The 10,069-nt window shown below is 41.9% G+C and overlaps 1 long non-coding RNA gene across 1 annotated transcript; it reads left to right on the forward strand.

Moving 5' to 3' along the window:
- The first annotated feature begins 318 nt into the window (after window positions 1-318).
- Window positions 319-1,287, forward strand: LOC117192084. The gene is made up of 5 exons (XR_004474195.1): window positions 319-548; window positions 611-652; window positions 706-962; window positions 1,022-1,181; window positions 1,251-1,287. It is a non-coding gene; the product is annotated as an uncharacterized LOC117192084 (long non-coding RNA).
- Window positions 1,288-10,069: the final 8,782 nt, after the last annotated feature.

The raw sequence follows: 10,069 nt of genomic DNA on the forward strand, positions 1-10,069 counted from the left end.
ATTTTCATTGCTTAACACATTTAAGCAAACAAACCATTCAATATGGTTCTCTACAGACCATAAGCTCCTTTCCGTTCGAAAACTTTCTGGGCCATCTGAAAAAATGGTGAAAAATTCGAACTACCCATTGGAGTCAAAAGTTGTACTCAAAGAAAAAACTTTAAATTTCAACGGATCCAATGGTAAAATTTCATACAAGCATTGGTATTTTGATGAAACAGATCGCAACCCTTTTTATTTCGTAAAGGATGGACATAAATATTCAATATTTAAAATAATTGAAATAAAAAATAGAATTTTACATAGCCAACTAGTAGTTGGTCTAGAAGCATACTTTACTTCTCCCATAAACTCTACCTATGTGGGCATTTTCTTTTCAAAAGGACTAAATTTCGACTCAAACATATCACAACATGATATAGAAAAAATATCAGGAAAACCATTTCATTTTGAAGATTGTGCAAATCACATTTACTTTCCTTTAATTGATAAATTTTAGATTTTCAAAAATGGCTTACCAAAACAAGCAGAAAATACTCAAATAACAGGTAACATTTTGATTGACTTTCCTTCGGCTTTACCTTACGCTTTCGTTTTAATATATTTTCAGACATATCTAATCCGGCTCAAAATAATCGGTCCAATAATTATGGTAATACAATGAAACATTTTCATGCTCAATAGACTTATTTAAAATATTTTCAGATATATTAAACCACCTAAAAAAATTATCGAAAACCAGCAGGACATCAAAAAAAAAATTGAAACCATTATTGGTAAAGTTGATCGACAGGGGGCGGAACTTATTTCGTTGCGTAATGAAGTCGCATCAATTAAGGCTCGAGTGTGCGGAGAGCCTAACATCGTAAAATTGGCAGTACCACGTTCACCACTGGCCAGTCAAGAGGGCTTTGAAGCATTTGAAGATTTTTTTTAAAGAAGAGCATGCTTTCAATAACTTGGTAAGAATTTTTACATGTTCTGAGTAAATCATTTGATTAATCTCATTTTTTTTCTCAAGATCAAGGACTTAATCGCTATCAATGAAAAAACGTTTGATAAGTTTATAAGGAGCTCCTGGCGACAGATTATAAGCGATGATATGGCGAAGTTTTTCTCCTAGCGTGGGACAGACTCCAAAAAGTGTGTAAGAGGACTTCGAACCACTTTAGCACTACGAAGTAAGTTTTACTATTTTAGCTTGTGTAATTCCCCAATTTTTACAATTGGTTTTACCACTAACCATACAGTATATAGATGTGCCAGTTCATACAACGAAAGCGTCACACACTGGCTAGCGCGTTCAGTACCCCAGAGTCACGTCATCATGAGAGAGAGCGCAGCGAGAACATCTTTGCATGTGTTAGTACACACGCAATATATATTGCATGCACATGCATTCTCACGTACTTTGCGTGCGTGTGTTTAGTATTGCTGGCCGCTAGAACTGAAATTTGAGTTTGGTTCTTGTTTTGGGTCTTTTGATGGACTGACCTACCGCCACATAATAAACGAAGAATGGGCAGGGGTGGGGGTATGGTACACTAGGGAGCGTACTGTATGGTTAGTGGTATGGCTCTCCTCCGGCAGACGCCGCTAATATTAAACGACACGACAAGGAGTGCGTGCGAGAGAAACAGAAAATCAGTCTGAGCGTGACATCGGGCGCTGCGTAGCCACTGCAAATTGATTTGTTCCTTTTGGCTATAAAAATGATCTGATCTGATCCAGACACAGCTATCTGATAGATATGGTCATTATATATGATTCTGCGTTCTTAGTTTTCTCGAATTTGCAATATTGTGGATGCAACAGATTTTCGTCCTTAGTGGGGGCGGAAGGGGGTGGGGCGAAATTTTGAGATATACGTTTTATAGTGAGATCTAACAGGAGTGCGGATACCAAATTTGGTTACTCTAGCGTTAATAGTCTCTGAGATTTGTGGATACCCCCAGATTTTCGTTCTTTGCGGGGCGGAAAGGGGTGTGGCGAAATTTTGAAACAAACTCGTCAAGGTCCGATATCTCAGGAGTGTGGATAACAAATTTGGTTGCTCTAGCTTTTATAGTCTCTGAGATCTAGGCGCTAATGTTTTACGCTAAGCAAATCCGGCTATGCTACGTGTGTTAGAGAGAGACAGGGCGAGAAAAAATGAAATTGTTTTCTTGATGCTGGCTATAATAATTATACGATCCAATTCAGATCTAAAAGATATGGTAATTTTCTACGATTCTGCGTTTTTGGTTTTCTCGTATCGTTAAAATTGTGGATGCCACAGATTTACGTCCTTTGTGGGGGCGGAAGTGGGCGGGGCGAAGTTTTGAAATATTCTTGTAGCAGTGACATATCACAGAAGTCTGGATCCAAAACATCGTTGCTCTAGCTCTTATAGTCTTTGAGCACTAGGCGCTAATAGGGACGGTCAGACGGACGGACGGACGGACGGACAGACAGACAGACAGGGCTCAACCGACTCGGCTATTGATGCTGATCAAGAATATATATACTTTATGGGGTCGGAAACGATTCCTTCTGGACGTTACACACACCCACTTTTACTACAAATCTAATATACCCCAATACTCATATTGAATATCGGGTATAAAAATTCGATTTTGGAGCTTCAAAAGCTGCGCTTAAAATGTATGTATACTAGTGAAGCCTTATTGATATATTCATTTGATATATTTATTACCAAGCAGTAGTCAACGTTATAGGTGTTTGAAATCGAGGCAAAGGCAACAACACGAACCTTTTCAACTCAATTGGTTGCGAATTTGTTCGAAAACTGGTCACACATAATACTGAAGCAATTCTGAATGGTAATTACAAATTTTTTGGTCGAAGGTTTATGGTTTTTGTAGAATTGAGGAAATCCAGCCTCCAAATACGGATTGTACTTCACTACCACAATCCGAGCTCTCACATAGCCCATTTGAAAACATATTTTAGCCACCCAAAATATGGAATCAAGGGGTCATCTGCCTTGCAGACATTTCTTTAAATCTAATGGAATTTTTTATTCCTAAGTGCCTGAATGGAACTCGTCATCAGCCCTATGATGGCAGGATAGGATGCTGCACCGAAGCAGGAGATCCAGCGTCAGCTGGAGGCAACGGCCTTCGCAAGGCTTCGAATATATTATTTTCTTCCAAAAAGAATGAAGAATTCATTTCGAAATCTTAGTTAAATATATTTTTATTGAACAGAAATGCTTTGTTTGTTTTCCTTAATTAAACGAAAATTAAAAACTCGCTGTTTATTTTATTGGCCAATGTCTCGAAACGAAATAAAATTTGAATAAAATCACAAAAACTTGCTAAAAATATTTTGCTTTGAATGGTATTCTGTATCGAGTCGAAGCGCTTAAGAACTAATTGTTAGACTCCTGAAGATTTGTATCGAAAAAGATCTGTTCAGCCACAGACATGTATTTAATGAATATTAGGAATATACAGTTCAATCTCATACACAAATACTCATACATAAAATTGTCCATGTCATTTCATGTAACTGAATATGACGACACGAAAAATACATTAGCAACTAAAAATAGACAATAGCACTTGTAAACTCGAACCCACCAAAAGGGATCAAGCAATAAACTATCTACTTTATTGCCGCCAAGTACCTAAGTAAATGCACTGAAATATAACCCCCGCACAGAGTAAGTGTACCCAATCTAAAAATACACTCACAAGGAGCCTGTGCGTTCCTTCCCATAGAATAAGAATACCACTGCTAGCTATATAAGGAGATGCATTTGTTCAATAAAAATCGGTATCAGAAACAGTACCATAGCTGCCTGTCACTCATCTTCCATCGCAATCATCAGAGGCTGTCGCCGTGTCTTCAGATCCTAACTTGCGCACCGTTGGATACCCACTCCGCAGTCCAACTGGTTCAAGTTCTAGTTGCGACGACCAAACTGTAGACGGTTTATGTACCGTATGCAACCCAGCTTCCTACACACACACACACACATTAACATTTGGTGACCCCGACGTCATCTGGACATCAGATTGAAGCAGTCAACAGGACATCTTCAATAAAAATTTGGCATCAGGCCATACACTTACGGTAGCATCTCCTACCAATAAGTATCACTTTGGCAAATCAGACATATTCAGGTTATCAGCCAACAGAAAAACAGCTATAGAATTCGATTACCACCAAGGCAATCAATTTTTGTTGTTCCGTGCCTTCCATAAATTGGAAACAGCACAAATCCCTCCATTAAACACATCACCTGTACTATTACCTTTCTGACCAACAACGGCTGCGATTCGGAGCGTATCCAGCTGCAAAGCAAATAAAACACTCCCAACGGGTCAAAAGTAATAAGTACAAACAGATAGAATGGATACACATATGGAGGCAGAAGCTGCCGCTACAATGGCAATGGATGTGCAGCAAGAGATTTGTGAGGAAATATCGAGGTGCATTCGGAACTTTAAAAAAGATTCCCAAGAACGAAAGCAAACGGCCTCTTATTTTCAAGCCAAAATATCAGCACTCGAAAATGCGTGGAATCGCTTCAACAAAAACGACTCCAAACTTCGCGATACAGACAAAACGTACAACATGTAAGCAACACATTACGATCTTTACCGAATGCATGGATAAGCTATCACAGACGTCTAGTCCTCGTGGGGAACGTCAAATCATCTTTAAAGAAAAGCATGAGAATCCTCCAGTAGATCCCAAAGAAAGCGGTCTGATCCAGCAGCCCTCGAAGGATTACAGCAAACTGCTTTCACTCTGTCGCCGACAAAAGGCCATAGTAGAGTCCGTTAAACGCAATCTGGAAAAACTTTCAGAGGCGGAAGGACGCACATCAAGTGATTTGATAAAATCACTATGGACTCAAGCGCAGGAAGTCCACTTCACAATTCATGAGGAATACGAGGACCCAGTGGAAGGAGGATATGACATGGAATCCTACCTAACACTGGAAAGTAAGGTCCAAAGAGCATTGACAAAATCAGCCACACCAAACACGGATAACGTGCATCTTCCACGCATCAGCATCCCAAAGTTTGATGGGGATCTATTAAAATGGACCCAGTTCTTCGATCTGTTCTCATGCATGGTGCATGAGACCAACATGCCTACGGTGAAAAAGATGTGGTATCTTAAAACCACCGTTACCGGCGAGGCAGAAAGATTGATTCGACATATCGATCTAAAGGAAGAAAATTATGAAGCCGCTTGGGAAATACTAGTTGACGCGTACAACAATCCCAGAGATGTTTCGAACACGGTACTGAACCGCTTCCTCAATCACCAAACAATTAATGACGATCCCAAGTCATTAAAAGAGTTGTATATAACAACCATAGAATCCCTTGCATCACTAAAGGGATTGGGCATCAATATATCTACATGGGATCCGATATTGAATGCCATTATCAGAAACAAACTGGATGTAACAAATAAGGCCTTGTATGAGCAATCATTGGGAAGCTCAAAGAACATTCAGGCGCTGGATACGATGCTTCAGTTCTTGGAGCAAAGAATTCGGGTTCTAGGAACCAGTAAGAAGCCACCAGCATCAAGGAGAGAGCCAAAAGGCACGGCATGTGCGTCAGCCAACACAGGGAGAACGCGAGCACCCTTATGCACATTCTGCAAAAAAGCAAGCCATTGGCTCTACGGATGCGAAGAATTTCGCTCCAAATCTCCATCAGAACGACTAAATTGGGTACAAAAACAAAAAATGTGCGTTAATTGTTTTAGAACAAATCACAAAACAAACGCATGCCCTGGTCGAAACTGCTTCAAGTGTGACAAGAAGCACAACACGATGCTACATTTGGAAACAGCATCAGGCGCAGCTACAGAATCAAGAGGCCCGACGGTTGGTGCAGCAAGTAACAATAGTTACAATCTTCTGGCCACAGCAAAGGTGGCAGTAGAAGCCAACAACGGGCAGGTTGCTAATTTCAGAGCACTGCTAGATTCAGGATCACAGATAAACTTGATCTCTGAACGAATGGCATCAATGTTGTCACTCAAACTAAAAGACACAACATTACGGATCGAAGGTATTGGAGGTCAATCAAAGACCAGCAGAGCACGTCTAAATGTGCTCATGAAATCCCTTCACAATGGTTTTACGCAAAGAATTGAAGCTTTCGTATTACCACAGATAATAGCTGATCAACCAGCTCAGGCACTCGATTCAGATAGCTTAAACATACCAAGCAAGATCTCACTGGCAGATCCAAACTTCCATAAGCCAGGCAAAATCGACATGCTAATCGGAGCCGAGCATTACTACTCGCTGCTGCTACCAGATCAACAGCAGCTAAGGACAGGAGGCCCGTTGCTACAAAACACGAAACTGGGATGGATTGTGGCAGGAAAAGTCAAATCTGCCCACAATTCCTCACCCATTTGTGCAACGGGAGTAAACGAGCTCATGGAAAGATTCTGGACTCTGGACAATCTAGAGACGGAAGACAAACCACGCACTCCAGTGCAAGCACGGTGTGAAGCTCATTTTATAGAAAATCTTCAGACAGCTCCAGACGGCCGTTTTGTTGTAAAGCTCCCATTTTCCGAACACCCTTCAGCCCTGGGGGAGTCGTTGGAAACCGCAACAAAAAGATTCCTAGCGTTGGAGCGGCGAAGCTCACCAGAAGCTTGGAAGAGTTATGTGGGCTTCATGGAAGAGTATGAAGGACTAGGACATATGAAGATTGTGCCAGCATCAAAAGTTCCCAAAAGGCACTACTTCATTCCACATCATTGTGTACTCAAACCTGAGAGCACCACCACAAAGCTTCGGGTAGTATTCGATGCCTCATGCAAATCAACAAGCGGGAAATCTTTGAACGACATTCTGCAGGCTGGACCCACCGTTCAGAGCGAACTTATGTCCATTCTGCTACGATTTCGAATTCATAAGTACGTATTCACAGCGGACATAGAAAAGATGTACCGGCAAGTGTGGATGAGTCCGGAGGATCAATTCCATCAGATGATAGTCTGGAGAAACAATCCATCCGAAGAGATCAGGTGCTATCGCCTGAAAACAGTAACATATGGGACAACAGCTGCTCCGTTCCTAGCAACGAAATGTCTGGATCATTTGGCAATACAATACAAAGACAGACTAACAGTAGGATCAACAACATTAAAAACAGATTTCTATGTTGACGACTGTCTAACTGGAGCAAACACGATTCCAGAGGCAATGCATGTTCGACAAGAACTAAATAAGATATTGCTACCGTCCGGATTCAAATTGCGCAAGTGGTGCTCCAACAATGAGCAACTTCTCCAAGGAATCCCCAAAAAGGATATTGTAACCGATGTAAAATTAGGAGAGACACTAGAGCACTACAGCGTGAAAACTCTGGGTCTCATCTGGATGCCGAAGAAGGATACATTGTGTGGACGAACACAGAAAAGTCAGGCTACACGCATCACCAAACGGGTGGTATGTTCCGAACTGGCCCAAATCTTTCACCCACTAGGACTCTTTGCACCGGTGGTAGTAAAGGCAAAAATCTTCATGCAACAACTTTGGGAGCTCAAACTGGATTGGGATGACGAATTACCATTACAACACCAAATCGAATGGAAAGAATACCGGGACAACTTACAAACATTGAACAAAATGCAAATTCCCCGGCATATCTACGATGGTAAAATTCCAGTTACCCAAGAACTCCATACATTTGTAGATGCATCAGAACGAGCATATGGCGTAGCAGTATATGTACGCGCTACATACAAAAACAACCAAGTGTCAGTAAGACTGCTCTGTTCGAAATCACGTGTGGCGCCGACAGCCAAACAATCGCTACCACGGTTAGAACTTTGTGCTGCAGTCCTCGGTGCCGAGCTCACAAACCGAGTCCGACAGGATCTGCACATGGACATTAACACGGTTTCAGGATGGTTTTGGAGTGATTCCAAGGTTGTGTTATCCTGGATAAACGCATCGTCATCAACATACCATACCTTTGTGGCAAATCGAATAGCCAAAATCCAGGCATTAACAAACCAGTCACAATGGCGTCACGTGTCATCGGCCAACAACGCAGCCGATGTCCTGTCGAGGGGAATCGCAGCAAGCAGACTGGCAGATCACAATCTGTGGTTATATGGACCATTATTCCTGCACGGATCTCGAGACAACTGGACGAAGGCAGCCAACATAGAACCCAGCAATCTTGAGAGAAAAGCTAAACATGTAAGCTTGCCAATCACACCTAGCGCACTTGGGGATGAATTATATACTTGCAGACATAGCAACTCGTTTCACAAACTGCAACGCATTGTGGCATATATGTTACGCTTCTGCTACAAAACCAACAGAGCGAACACCACGACGCTTTGCGCAGAAGAACTGACTCCCGCCCGCACTATAATCCTGCGAACCATACAACAAGTCGAGTTTACAGCAGAGTTAAAACAGTTCCAACGCTATAAGACTGTGGATAGAAAGAGCTCGATCATATCGTTATCTCCCTTCCTAGACTTGAAGCTCTACTTCCATACAACGCAAAACACCCAGTTTTGCTGCCTTACAATGACCCAATCGTCAAAATGATTTTGCGGGAGCTACATGAGGAGAACATGCATTGTGGTGCTCAAGCATTAAGGGCAATCGCAAGACAACATTGGAGTATCAATGACAAGACAATGGCTAGAAGCATCATCCACAGCTGTGTTAGATGCACCAAGGCTAGACCAAAGCTGATGCACCAGATCATGGGCAATCTCCCAGCACAACGAGTCACACAAGCACGCCCGTTTCTTAATGCAGGCGTCGACTACTGTGGACCAATCTCGATCCACCATAAGATCCGAGGCAAAAGACCAGATAAGGCGTACATCGCCGTGTTCTGCTGCTTTTCCACAAAGGCAGTACACCTGGAGCTGGTAAGCGACCTGACCACAGATGCATTCTTGGCCGCCCTGCGTCGATTCTTAAGCAGACGTGGGAAGTGCCAAACTATTCATTGCGACAATGCAACGAACTTTGTGGGTGCAAACAACCAGCTTAAAGAATTAGAAGACTCTATATTCAGCTCAAAGGCAAGTGCTCTGATCACGAATCATTGCAACAAAAAGCAAGTGGATTTTAAATTCATTCCTCCCAGGGCTCCATCGTTTGGCGGCCTCTGGGAAGCGGCTGTAAAATCAGCAAAAAAAGCTGTTGATAACAACCACCAACACAGCCTCATTGACATTTGAAGAACTAAACACAGTGATAATCGAAATTGAAGCAATTCTCAATTCTCGACCCATCACTCCAATGTCAAATGATCCCACTGATACAACAGCGCTCACCCCAGGACACTTCTTGATTGGTGAACCATTGACAACGCCTCCTGACATCAATACTGATCATCAAGGAAGAACATTGGTCAAGCGCTGGGAATTGATATCGCGCCTAAAGCATTCACTCTGGAAACAATGGTCTACAGAATACCTCCAAGAATTGCAAGCTCGGCATAAATGGAAGACCGCTTCACCAAACGTACCTGAAGGATTATTAGTTTTGGTTAAGGAAGACAGGTGCTGTTGCTCATGCTTCCATTAGCATTGTCACAGTCAATAAATGTGACACAATTCGCAAACAAGCCTGGAATATTCTATGAGAAACTTGGAACATCAAGAATAGCAACGTCTGAGTGGACCATGATCGTATACTATGACTTGGACCCATATTGGAAGGATATGCAACTAATGTCTGCTGGAATTTCAGAGTTACGATACATGTGCCCTGAATTAAAAAATGTTCCGGCATGTAACTCCATAGTTCAACACTTTCAACATTTGCATAACGAGCTACAAGCAGGAAGCGTTTTAATGAAAACCTCTCGAAAACGCAGATCGCCGCTGGACATCATAGGAAATGTAGCAAGCAGTCTTTTTGGTGTTCTCGACGCAAAATACGCAGAAGAGATGACTCAAGTAATTGAGAAAGTGAAAACCAATGAAGACTTTATACTACATCTGCTCCAAAACCAAACATCAATTGTCGACGCGACAATAAACGTAGTCAGAAAAGACAAAGTAACAACTGATAATCGCCTAAAAATTTTGG

The sequence above is a fragment of the Drosophila miranda genome (assembly GCF_003369915.1).
Source record: "Drosophila miranda strain MSH22 chromosome Y unlocalized genomic scaffold, D.miranda_PacBio2.1 Contig_Y1_pilon, whole genome shotgun sequence".
NCBI classification, from domain to species: domain Eukaryota; kingdom Metazoa; phylum Arthropoda; class Insecta; order Diptera; family Drosophilidae; genus Drosophila; species Drosophila miranda.